This window comes from Schistocerca piceifrons, chromosome 2, assembly GCF_021461385.2.
Source record: "Schistocerca piceifrons isolate TAMUIC-IGC-003096 chromosome 2, iqSchPice1.1, whole genome shotgun sequence".
In the NCBI taxonomy this organism is placed as follows: domain Eukaryota; kingdom Metazoa; phylum Arthropoda; class Insecta; order Orthoptera; family Acrididae; genus Schistocerca; species Schistocerca piceifrons.
The window spans coordinates 502,271,178-502,284,599 of record NC_060139.1 but is presented as its reverse complement, the minus strand read 5'-3'; positions in this window follow the sequence as shown (position 1 = coordinate 502,284,599).

Sequence of the window (13,422 nt, the reverse complement as noted above, 5' to 3'; positions counted from 1 at the left end):
CTGGACTACAAGAAAAAGGCCACTCCTGGTACCCACATAAGAACATCCTTTAGATCTTATACCACAGAAAACTTTGTAAATCACTGGCATTACATCAGGTAAGTTTCGTTCAGGGTATCTTCACTAGAACCGCGTAGCCGTGAACATTCAAGTGTCTGCTATCTACGACTAGCCTAGTATTAAACAACGTCGCACAATGTTATTCCACGTGCGATCCAGCAGGAACACCGCTCCTTGATCAGACGCAGTACGTAAATTAAATTAACATGTACGTTAAAAAATAGATAAAGACTAACGGTAATAACAAATAAATAGTGGAGATTGCGTCTTGAAGCCACTTACAAACGGAAAAAAACATTATCGTAGTAAAAGTAAGAGCTAACTGTTGACATACCGCAAAGGAATTGATGAATAACTGCACACCATTAAATATGGCTGCTGGCGAACTTTTCCCGATGTGAGGTCGTGGTCTAAGAAAATCTTCTGTACCCGACGTTTCATCCAGGACTGCGCTGGACATCCTCAGAGGCGCTCCTCTGCTGAGTCTTGCCAAATGATCGGCCGGACGTACGAGAGCGACACATATATTGAAAAAAAAAAAAAAAAGGGCGTGGTCAAAGTAACACGTGTTGAGCAGATATAATCCTTGTCAAAGATAAAACTTAACTAGCTATTGTCGTCCTGTCAAAGACAAAATTGTCTAGCGATTCTGTAGAGCTACTGTCCATATCTCGCTATTTAATTGACTCCTCTTTTCTATTAAAATTATGCTGATGCTTATAAATTTCAATGGCTTCTCTACATGGTCGTGGATAATAATTTAACGTTGTAGATAAAATTTCTGTTTCAGAAAACTTCACTTCGTGTTTTCTACTACAGTTGATTTCTGTATTTCTCCTAGTCGACAAAGACTTTTGTCCTCTGTTAGCCGTGTATTTACTCTCTTCTTGGCAGTTCCAATGTAAACTTTACCACACGTACACGGAATTTTGTATGCGCCCCATGTCGACAGAAAAGGACGTTTATCCTTCACAGATCAGAGTAATTGACTTATTTTCTTTGTTGCCCTGAAGACCGTTCTGATGTCATGTTTCTGTAAAATCTTACCGATCCGTTACTTTTTTAAGTCAACACTATGGGGTATTTTGTTTTTCAGACAAACCACGGGGCGAAACAGAGTTTTCGAAATAACAAAGTGTATGAGGTTTGACTCCAAACCCACTAGTTCTGAACGCCTCAAAACTGACAAATTTTTTCTTGTCCCTGATATTTGGAATGCTTTCACCGAGAATTGTGCTTCATGCCATAAAGCAAAACCATATTGTACAACTGATGGAACCTTACCTAACAGTCGGTGAACAACTTTTTCCGTCTAAAACTAGATGCCTATTCACATTATATGTTGCAAGCAAGTCAGACAAGTCTGGCATAAAATTCTGGTTACCTGAATGTGTTTCGAGTAAATACGAGGGTGAGTCAAATGAAAACCTTAAATTTGTAATAACAAATCGAAATTTCGCGCCGTTATCCTGTAAGCTGGTAAGGGTGCTGCAAACAGCGGTGAGAATGGCCTGTAGATGGCAGCATAGTGCAAATGCACACATACCGTCGCAGTATCAGTATAAAGATGACTGCCCCAATTGCGACTTGCAACAGGGAAGAACAGCGTTCTGTTATTCGGTTTTTGAGTAGTGAAGGTGTGAAACATATTGAAAGTCATCGACGATGAAGGTTCAATACGGTGATGCATGTTTGTCACAGCAGCAAATCTACGAATGGGGTAGGAATTTCGCAAATGGTGTGACTTCAGTGGAAGATACTCCTTGTCCAGGTCAGGCACAACGAGTTGTGACTCCACAGAACATTGCAGCAGTTGAAGCGATAGTGAAGGAAAACCACCCAGTCACACTGAATGACATTGCAACATGTTAATGCAGGTTGCTTTCAGCAGGTGTCCTTTTTCAACATGACAATGCAAGGCACTACATTCCCCGTACAACAGTTCCAACAATCACAGACCTGCATTTTTAGTGTCTTCCTCATCCACCATACTCACCAGACCTTGCCCCAAGTGATTTCCATATGTTTGGACCACTCAAAGATGCAATGGGAGGAAAGAAGTTCCATTATGATGAAGAGGTACGCCACGCGGTGCATGAGTGACTGGGCTGACTACCAAAAGAATTTTTTTCTAAAGGAATTTATGCACTTTGTAATCGCTGGAAGACTTGCACTGAGTATGGAGGAGATTATGTTGAAACGTGATACAGCTTTGTACCACTTCTGCACAATAAATAATATTTAAAAAATATTTATGGTTTTCATTTGACTCACTCTCACATACTCAATGGATTCCCTTCGACTAGCTGACCAAGGCCTGGGTGAAAATGTTATTCTTAGGCTTATGGAACCATACTTAGGCAAAAGTTTGTATGTCATTAGCGACACTTACCATACTTATGATGCTTCGCTAAGCCTTGCAAACCATCTGAGGGCAGATCCACAACTTCTGTAGGTACTTTGAACCGTAATTGAAGGGAGGTGCCTCTTACTGCAAAGACCAGAAAAAAAACATTCTATTCTCCTGTTGTGTATAAAAATGATGATGGAACAACAATAGCAGTTTATCAAGGGAAAATAAATAGGGATATTTTGTTATTGAGTTCACTTCATTTCCGTGTATTTATGCCCGAAAACGAGAAGAAGACTCCTGAGGTACAATTTTACAATGAAACAAAGTTTGGGGTCGACGTTGTAGATTAAATGGCAAGGATGTAGTCCACCATAGCCAGTACAAGACCATGGCCAGTGCAGGTATTTTAAAACATTATTGATTTGGCTGATTTCCTGGGACTTTCATGAGGAAGCGACTAGTAAGTGACTTAGCAGGCGGAAGTATATTTCAGTATATTTTTGATTTGTGCGAAGAGTTTCGAGAGCACTATGTAACAGCAAGAAATAAAGGACCGGGTGAGGATCATCCAGTCACTAAAGACGGACCACAGAAGGCAACAAAGAGAGAAGTGTAAAATTCGTACATCATGCAAAGGAAATCATACTGCTACTGTTTGTTCAATGAACTACGGTGGAGAGACTGATGTTTGTGTGTGTGTACTTATTTTATTAGTAAAAATCAACAAAAACTATATATGTGTGTTACTATGTTAAATTCCATTATCTGTCATAGTCTGACCTTATAAGCAATAAGCAAGGATGGAGCCAATTTGCCCTGGCAGGGCTTATAGGTAGTAGTCTGGATGCGGTCCTCATCGTGTTAAAGGAACTTCAGAATTTATTTGGATGACCTTAACAACCACCTCTTAGAGAAAGAGGTCAGTAACACTTAATTTCACTTGAACCAACGAATAATCATTTTACCAAACCAACGAAGAGTCGAAAGAATAATGACAATTATCAAAATTTATTTATAACACATAACAAGCACCATGGGGTGCAATAACACTAATAATAATTCGCCTTCAAGAAGGAACAAGACGGTGGCAATAAAGGGCAAAACCTCGAACCAGGAAAACGAGGGAATGACAAACTATGCTTATGAAAATAATTTTGAACCGTTCTTTATAAGCGCTATTAGTGGCGACAAGAGAAACACACACTCTTGGTGAATATCACGATGAAATTCTACATGTCAACCAAAATTTTTAGGTCAGCATTAATATATGAACCTATTTCTCTTAAAAATTTAAGAATACAGAGGCAATATATAAATATATAAATGTGAATGTACAACCCAAAGGTATGGTAATATACAAAACTAAACACTTTTCTTAACGTGGAATTTAGTGACCACCTGGCGAGCACAAGCTAAACACTCCAAAATTGGGTCAAAGACTCTGAAGGGAATTACCAAACAAATACAACGAATTCCCTGCAATGAGTGAGTTCCGATAAAACCGTCGTACACACCAGTCGACACAGTTAATGCCCTGCTAGCGCGCCCCCTCGACAGCCGGGGGGAGGGCTGATCAGTGTACCGGTAGACTATCGCCCTGCGAAACAAGGATCACAATCCACAACAAGGCTAGACCAATCGTGGTTGCATGTAGCAGTACAAGGCCTACAAGCAACCAAGTTTAGCGTAGATAGCTGTAGTTGATATATGAAAATCGCACCCAGCCAGAAATCTGTGAAATTCACACCCAGCTTTGCAGGAAGCTACCTGCTCAAGGGCAGAGCCTACCTACGCTCCCGGGAATTTTCAATCACCGGAACCGATCCCTTTGGGGCACGGCCTACCTGTAGTCGGAAAGTCTTCGTCCACACCGGATGACAGCTTGGCTAGTCACTATCAGTGTGTCTAACCTTCGGAGTGTTCAGCTCGTTCGCCTTGTGTCTCTGTTTGCTTATACGCTCGATTTGGAGCTGTCAACAACCACCCACTGTAAACCATATGCCCACTATGATCGTTAGCCGTACACCGTAAAGAGAACAAAAGCAGATGGGACCGTGACATGGCGCTCTTAGAAACATAGAACAACATATTGCGCGAGGAATGTTTAAGAAAGACTGTATCGTGCTTAGTTTAAACGAACAACAATGTGGGGCACCGGATGACCCTAGCTTAGAAGTAAAAAATTCATTCAATTAGGCGAAGAAGAGATCACGAGAGGAAGAGACTTCGATTTCTGACTTATATACCTTAGAGTTAGGCGACTTGCTCAATCGAGGGTATGATTTAGTTACCGAAATGCCAGAACAGCAAGTAATGAAGACGATATTATATTTGCACCGGACCAAATCACACGGCAATCAGAAAGAGCCAGAAACATGACAAGAAGTTGATAGTCAAGCAGAGTTACTATTCATGTATGACGGCAGCTGTTTTCTTTCAAATGATACAGCTTTGGAGATAGGATCAAACTTTTTACCGGAAAAGCAGAAGGAGAGGCTCTAAAGATTAAACAAGATATCTTTATAGATGGGCCCTTCAAATGCTGTAGTAAGCAATTTTCACAATTACGTACTATTCATGCAGACATCGGAAGTTCAAAGTACGAAACAAACATCTAACCGGTGGCTTTTGCATTCTTAAAAAAAAAAAAAAAAAAAAAAAAAAAAAAAAAAAAAAAAAAAGTTCAAATGTGCGTGAAATCGTATAGGACTTAACTCAAAAAAATGTGTGTGAGATCTTATGGGACTTAACTGCTAAGGTCATCAGTCCCTAAGCTTACACACTACTTAACCTAAATTATCCTAAGGACGAACACACACACCCATGCCCGGGGGAGGACTCGAACCTCCGCCGGGACCAGCCGCACTGTCCATCACTGCAGCGTCCTAGACCGCTCGGCTAATCCCGCGCGGCATTATTACAAAACAAAAGAAAGAATTCCGCAATTTTGTGGATAATGTACCAGAATGGAAACGTAATAATGCCACCGTTGATTTCGAATAGCAGCGATTTCTGCATTAAAGGTTGTGATCCCGTCGGTTCAAGCGCATAGCTCCCATTTCCATATGAAGAAATCCATCTGGAGGAAAGTGCAGTACTTGGAACTTACTTGTGAATGCAGAGAGAAGTAAGGCTGCAAATTCGCATGTGTGTTGCTCTGGCGTACCTTCGACCTGAAGATGTCTGCAATGGCTGGCTCGTGATACATTCACAAGCACTGGATGTCGACAAGTTTTCTCAGTTTTGTAGATAAATTGTTGGAAAATGACGAAAACCCGATGAGTCTTTGGAACTGCTACAGACGGCGCCATCGTACCACCAACGCTGTAAAAGGTTGGCACAACAAAATTAATAATCTTCTCTGAAAACTGAATCCTATAATTAAAGACGTGATCGAGTGTATGAAGAAAGAAGCAGAGAACTCGGTATGTGCATTAATGAGGTCAGAATTAAGTATGGAAGTCAAACGAAAGAAAACAACTTATACGAGACTTGATGAAAGACTGAAAAAAAAGACAGAAAAATTTGAAGAGGATGGTGACATCAGGGTTTGTTTGAAAGCAATCTCTTATGTCCAAAAATGTCAGTGAAGCCATGTGTTTGTGTTGGACGGTACATATGAAAAGAATGTACAAAACGTAAATACTCATAGTAAATTACAAATTTAGAAATAACACCTGAGATTTAAAAAATGAAATACAAAAGAAAATAGAAAATATAAAAAAATACAAAAAAATTTATTTTAAACACGCCTAAATGATAGTTTTCTCTTGCCGTTTAGCCAGTCCAAATCCTGGATAAAGTGTGGTGTGAGTCTGTTTATTACGAAAAATCCGTAGACACATTACCACTTCACATAAGAAATGACGTTTCATGTATGGAGTGGCATGATTGACTGTTTGATATTTATTTTATTTTCTTTCTGATACAATCACAAAATTTTCACATATGGCCTGTATCGGCTAACGTAGTCCATCTCCAGACACAATACAACATACAGTTTAAAAATCGTACTATTCTACTTGTCAAAAGTATACTTCAAAATAAACATAAAAGAAAGGATAGCATATCATGTAAATGCAATGTAAAGTACATAACATGCGTTGTCGCGTATGTACGAAGATGAAGGCGCCAAGTACAAGGGTTGCGCGCTTATAGCGGTAGGTGTGACGTGAGAAGCCGTATACAACTAATTTCAGCTATATTCGTGCCTAACACTGGATTTTTGGTTAGTATGACAACACGTCTTACATACATTACATGTACCATACGCTGTTCACGGCTGTGAACGATAATTTACTTTATGCTTATTTTCAAGTATCCTTTGTGAAGTAGAAGCGGTTATATCTTTAAATTCTGTGTTTGTAAATTGGTTTTTCTGTTTCGCATTGTAGTCTCTGAAGATATAGTAGTACGTAAAAATCATCTAACAGAAAAAATGATACTTCTCAGAATAAGTAAGGTGCTATTACGAATCCCCTTCACCTGTACCCAACGGAAAAGAACGTTTACACGGACTGTAAAAATTGTCCGTTGGTGACAATATAAGCCGGCAGTGTCGTCTTGAAATATCACTGACACACGAATTACAGCCAAATGTACGGCAACATTGCCGGCCACTGTTGCCCGGCAATGTTTGCGGGAAAGCATTTACAGGAGTCACGCTATGGTTGCGTCGTGAACAAAAGCAAGATAGTGGATGTGAGTGGAGCTCTCCTACATTTGCATTCTACAAGGAAAAAATGAGCAAGAACAGAAGAAATAGGGCATCACGGATGCGTTCTTTTTTAAAGCAGGCGAACTGCTTCCGAAACTTTAGCTTGTTAACTGATACTGAGAACATACCGGTTCCAGAATGCTGATATCCGGCTTCGAATGTACCATTTAAAACTAGTTCGTCCGAGAACTGATGAAACCAATACCACTATTATCTACTATATACGAGTTGCTACCGTTTAGTTTTCGACTAGTGGGGGTTGATACAGAGGTCTGATATTCTTCTTTCGAGAGCTAAGAAAACTGCAGTTTTAAAAGTTTACATCAGAGCATCTAGTTATTTAGTTTTGTCTGGCAAATTTCGGGCTTTGCCTATCTTAAGATGCCACCTGTTAGAGACAGTAAAAGTTGTAATGAGTCAATGCGTCAAATATGGATAATAAATGTACTGTATCAGTATTAGTATGGTTCATATGGTACCTGCTTATGTTTTTTGTATTTAGGATGTGTTTGGTGTGGACAGTTTTATTTATGTCAGAACAATTACATGTAGCTCAGCTCTGCGTTAAAATATATCACAATTGTAGTTGCACCTTACTGTATTATGTTAACATATCTGCCTAATATATATTTTTCTTAATTGTTGTCTTCATAACCCCTATGATGTGATTCACGTGACAATGATGTTTGACGTACAATGGAGAAGTTCCTCAATGATCTGCATTGTGCGTCACGCTGGCTTATTCATCGAAAATATTATCACAATTTTTACAGATGTTAATGCAACGAATTTTATTATGTCTTATATAATCTTTGATGTATTCAGTTTACTTCGCTGTTTTATTAAGATCAATGACTATATCCAGTGCAAGGCAGTGTTCCATCACATCACAGTTGTACGATAAATATGTCATTTCCTTTCAGCACTCTTTGAAAGCAAACATGTTGTTTCATTTGTATTTCAATGAAATCTACATACAGTAGCATTACGCCGTTATAATTCTCACTGTATAGATTGCGGTTTATATGCTGATTAAGGTATTCTTGAAGATATTTCTGAATCGTTTGTAGTTGAATACTTGAAGTTAATGGATGGTGGAGTGCCTTTCATGTGCTGATTAAGGTGCTATGAAAATTTTCTGATTTTTCTGCTGCGCGATTCTGTTTGTTGATTTAACATTTGTTCTGGGAGCTTAGTCGTGTGAATGTAGATTTGCACAGATATTTCTTCTAGTATGGCCTTTGCTGACATATGTAAAGTAGTGAAATTTCTCTCGATATTTTCAATGGAGTGTGTTTTATTCTCTGAGGTGCGTGCTGAAAATTAAAAGGTTATTTTCGCTTCTGTTTACGCATCCTGTGCATCTTGTTTTAAGGAGACCTGGTGTTCAATAGGCTCCATATCTACGCCGCGCTTTCATCGCGTGTTACTCTTGATCTACAATGCGAAGAGTACCAACACTGAATGACATTAACTAAACCTGTACAAGGAAAGCTATTTAATTATCTGTCATATTTTAAGAAATATGACGTTCTGTATAATATACGGTTTACTATGGAGGAATTTGGTGAACATGTCTCAAATCATTGTGAAGATATATGTACCTAATGTCCTGAAAGTGTAGTTTGGAGAAAATGAGAAATCATTGTTCTCAGAGTTTTTGACTAAGCGTACGCCTCTTTCAGAACATTCCAACAGCATTATTCTTGGTGGCCAGCTGCTTCTTCATCCTCTGCAGACGTTTTCAGGAATCTTTACCTTACTCTGGACCGACAATGCTGACTTCCACAACGCTTTCAGATTCAATTGCTTGGTGATAATCTTTGGCACTCAACACAGCTAACATATTATTTCCTGATCGGATGCCTAATTTGTCCATTAGTTTTGTCTTGCCAATTACACCATCACTGAAACAGGTGACAGCATCCATTACACCTGAGTACAGTCAATCGAACACATGGAGCTGTTGAAACTCTCATTAGAGTTTGGTGTAAGGCCATGTAGACATCTTCTATGTAATTTGGTATCTCCAAGATAGTAGATAAAAATACTTCTTTGATAAGGGAGAAATTTGTCTTTCAGATGGTGACAAAAATAAATATACAATATTTGCAATTGTGACATCTTCGAACGCAGAACTGAGATACAGTCAAGTGTGGTGACATAAACAGAACATTCTAAATACAAATTACTTAAATGGCTACCACGTGAACCATATTATTCATGATACCCTTATGATCTACAATCAACGTATCCTCTCGTAACTGATCTTGTTCTGTGTACGTAGTGGCTTGTGAAAATGGGCGAAATCCGAAACTAGTCAACCAACACTAAATAATGAATTACAAACTTTGTTGTAAATGTTTTTCTCTTTTCATCCTCATTTTTGAGCTGCCAGACGCGATCCACTGAAAAATTTTATGTCTTTAAAGTTTATTTCTCATCTATATGCTTCTTGGTACAAGGCAATTGCAATGTTTTGGTTCAAACAATTTATTAAAGTAGTAGGCTAGAGTTATAGGGTGTGCAAAGTAATGTATACAGCCATCGCAATAAAATAATAAAAGTTGGCAAATTGATGCCCATTTAAAACACGTGATGTTGCTTCAAAAACGTTCAGCCGTCTTAATAAAAGATGGAGAATAAAATTTCTGTTCAGTACTGCAGATATTCTAAAACGATAGCAGTAAGAACGTCTTTCTTCATAATTCGCTCTTTGTATATATTACTTTCTGTTTCTTTCTCTCTAATTGTAGACTTATTTGTCACACTCATGGATTTCTTGTTGGTTGTCTCGTTTGCCCAATTTTACATACTACCTGTAGCTGCTTTTGTATTATTGGAACAGTGATATGTGTAATTCATTAGACGAACCTAATATCTGTTTCAAGTGACTTTACACAGCAGCACTGTCGGCTGAGGAGGGAGAATCGAGGCTGAAAGTGAAAGGCAAACACACACAGTCGAGAACTGAGACGGAAATGTCCTGGGCCTTGACACGTTGCAGCAATGTTGCTGGTAACACTATTGCTGCCACACAACGCCGTAAAATAAGGCCTTCGGCTCTCATACCAGCCGAGCGGCGATTCTGTCTGCCGGGCGGAGATCGAACAGAGAGATTAGAGGTCCTTTCTTCGACCTTCTCTGAGTGCGAATTTCACTGGAAGCGAATTTCAGGACACCACCTGGAGTACAGAGCACACGTTAGTAAATATTAAATTATGGAGACTCCAACCGCGTGTACACAAAATCAGACTAACACAACTAAGTCCCAAAACGCACCAATAAACTCAGAAGTGCGGTGACACAATTTCAACTGAGTGAACAAAGCATAAGTTACAAACACAAGGGGAGCTGCAGCCAAGTGCAGTGAACAGCATAGGAAATCTAAATCTTAAAACGCTTGAGTCAAAACCACATGAAAATTGTCATAAAACTAGTTCACACAATAACCAAGTATAAATCTGCCTTGTAGCAATTAATTATCCTGCGCTGAGGCAACACACAGAAGTTTCCAGAAAAATTCTGGCGGGACAACAAGGCTGTCGAATATGACCTCTGCTTGGTAATACACAGTGCTGCGCGGAACAGAGTAAGTTCCAGTACTGATAGAGTATAAAATAAAAAATACCCACAATGATCACAGTGGAGGAACTCAAATTCTAGCATGGATAACACACATAAAAAAAACTTCTGCGTCACCCCTGTTCCCAGAACTCCTGAAGACAGACGTTGACTGTGGAGATTGTATCACAGACACAGTCCTTTGACTGTTCAGAGATGTCACTAAACCCTCCCTCCGGCCGCTGTAGCCGAGCGGTTCTAGGTGCTTCAGTTCGGAACCGCGTGACTGCTACGGTCGCAGGTTCGAATCCTGCCTCGGGCATGGATGTGTGTGGTGTCCTTAGGTTAGTTACGTTGAAGTAGTTCTACGTTCAAGGGGACTGATGACCTTAGATGTCCCATAGTGCTCAGAGCCATTTGAACCATTTGAAACCCACCCAAAGATGTAAACAACTATGCATGAGCAGCGCCTATTAGACAGAGTGGGTCCGACAGTCGATCACATCCAGTCATTTCAACAGGAAGGAGGTACACGGCTCATGTTGTCTGTAGTTCAACCATACCTAAACTGTCAACACCGTGGTTCGATCGCGTCCGAATTTTTACTTTGTGCCAGGAAGGGCTCTCAACAACGAAAGTGTCCAGGCAACTCGGAGTGAACCAAATCAATGTTGTTCGGACATGGAGGAGTTACAGAGTAACAGGAACTGTCGATTAGAAGCCCTGCTAAGGCCGCCCAAGGGCTACTACTGCAGTGAATGACCGCTACCTACGGATTATAGCTCGGAGGAACGCTGACAACAACGCCACCATGTTGAATAATGCTTTTCCTGCAGCAACATGACGTCGTGTTACGATTCAAACTGTGCGCAATAGGCTGTGCGATATGCTTTCAACCAGACAATCGCCGGAGACGTTTTTGGGGCAACCGGTTAGACTGAACGCCTTATACACACTGTGCAACAAGTGCAGCAAGGTGGAGGTTCCCTGTTGTTTTGGGTGGTATTATGTGGAGCCAACGTACGCCGATGGTGGTCATGGAAGGCGCGCTAACAATGACATCGTCCGTCCGATAGTGCAACCATATCGGCAGCATATTGGCGAGTCATTAGTCTTCATGGACGACAATTCGTGTCATCGTGCACATCTTGTGAATGATCTCCTTCAGGATAACAACACCGCTCGATTAGAGTAGCCAGCATGTTTTCCAGACATGAACCCCATCGAACATGCCTGGGATGGATTGAAACGAGCGGTTTATGGACTAAGTGACCCACCAACCACTCTGAAGGATCTACGCCGAATCGCCGTTAAGGAGTGGGACAACCAGTACCAACAGTGCTTGATGAACTTGTGTATAGTATGCCACGACGAATACAGGGATGCATCAATGCAAAAGGACGTACTACCGGGTATTAGAGGTACCGGTATGTACAGGAATCCGGACCAGCACCTCTGAAGGTCTCGCTGTATGGTGGTACAGTATGCAATGTGTGGTTTTCATGAGCAATAGAAAGGGCGGAAAAGATTTTTATGTTGATGTCTATTACGATATTCTGTACAGGTTATAGAACTATCGGAACCGAGGTGATACAAAACGTATTTGAATTGTGCATTATTCATTACAACACTGAACTTAACGGATCACTACATTCACCTGCGCAATAAATCATGAATATTTCAGAGTACAGGAGCTAAAGTCAAACCACACTTGTAAGGTAGCTATAATTTCACACCTTGCGAGCACTCACCTACATACTTTGCCATGATTTACAACCGGAATTAGGTATCAATCTATATGTTATACATCGTATATATGAATATTTAAAGAAGACTAACATTGTCAGATGCACCTTGTAAATAGTTGTTAACGCTTATTGTATGAAAGGCGATGGAGAGTCTTTATTATCAAAATGGGGAAATGAATGATTGCCTATACTAGTAGAGGTTGGAATGCCAGTGAAAATGAAACGACAGGCGTAGTTCAAGCCCTGGGTGGAAAAGCCCGCACAGGTGTGTTGGTCCTGCTTAACACATGAAAAAGGCGACGGTCGGTCGGGGCACCTGAGTGCTGGAGGACAATAGAGTGACGGCTGGTTGGTATTGCAGCTAAGCCGGAAGAATAACTGGAAATTCTGAAAATCTTGGACGCAGCAGAGAGGAGAAAGGAAGCGTTAATTCGGATATGGCTCATGCTGGATTATTTCTGAGGATTTTTTACTCTGACAAGCGTGCCATTGTATGATTTCCTAACAAACGGGGATAGGTATTTCCTCGCAAACTTTTCGCGCTGGGAGACAAAAAACTAAAATATGGTGGTTCGGCGTTCGGAAGAATCTGTAGGGAGGGAGAATATTCCATGGTTTCGAGCATATGATTCGCCTTTTGCAGTCACGAGGGAGGGGAGCCGAGCTTTTGCTGGGAAGCCAGCGGTGGAGACCAGGTAGTCTTCCATTTAGTGCCCGTATTTGACGGCCGCTCAATATCACCTTTGTTGAGACAGACGGACTTGCTGTCTTTGCTCTCAGGAGATTTTATAGTTAGAACAGTTAGGCACTGTACTGTTGCAAACTTATACGATTCTGGACTTCGCCTCCGGGTACAGAGTCGTCGTTGAGTATGCAGCATTCAGTGACTGAGAGCACTTCTTCTGCCTATACTCACGCTGAGACGTCATCTGAACTCTGTCCTTGTGGTTGGGAGTTCGTTTTTCTCGTCTGTAGAACAC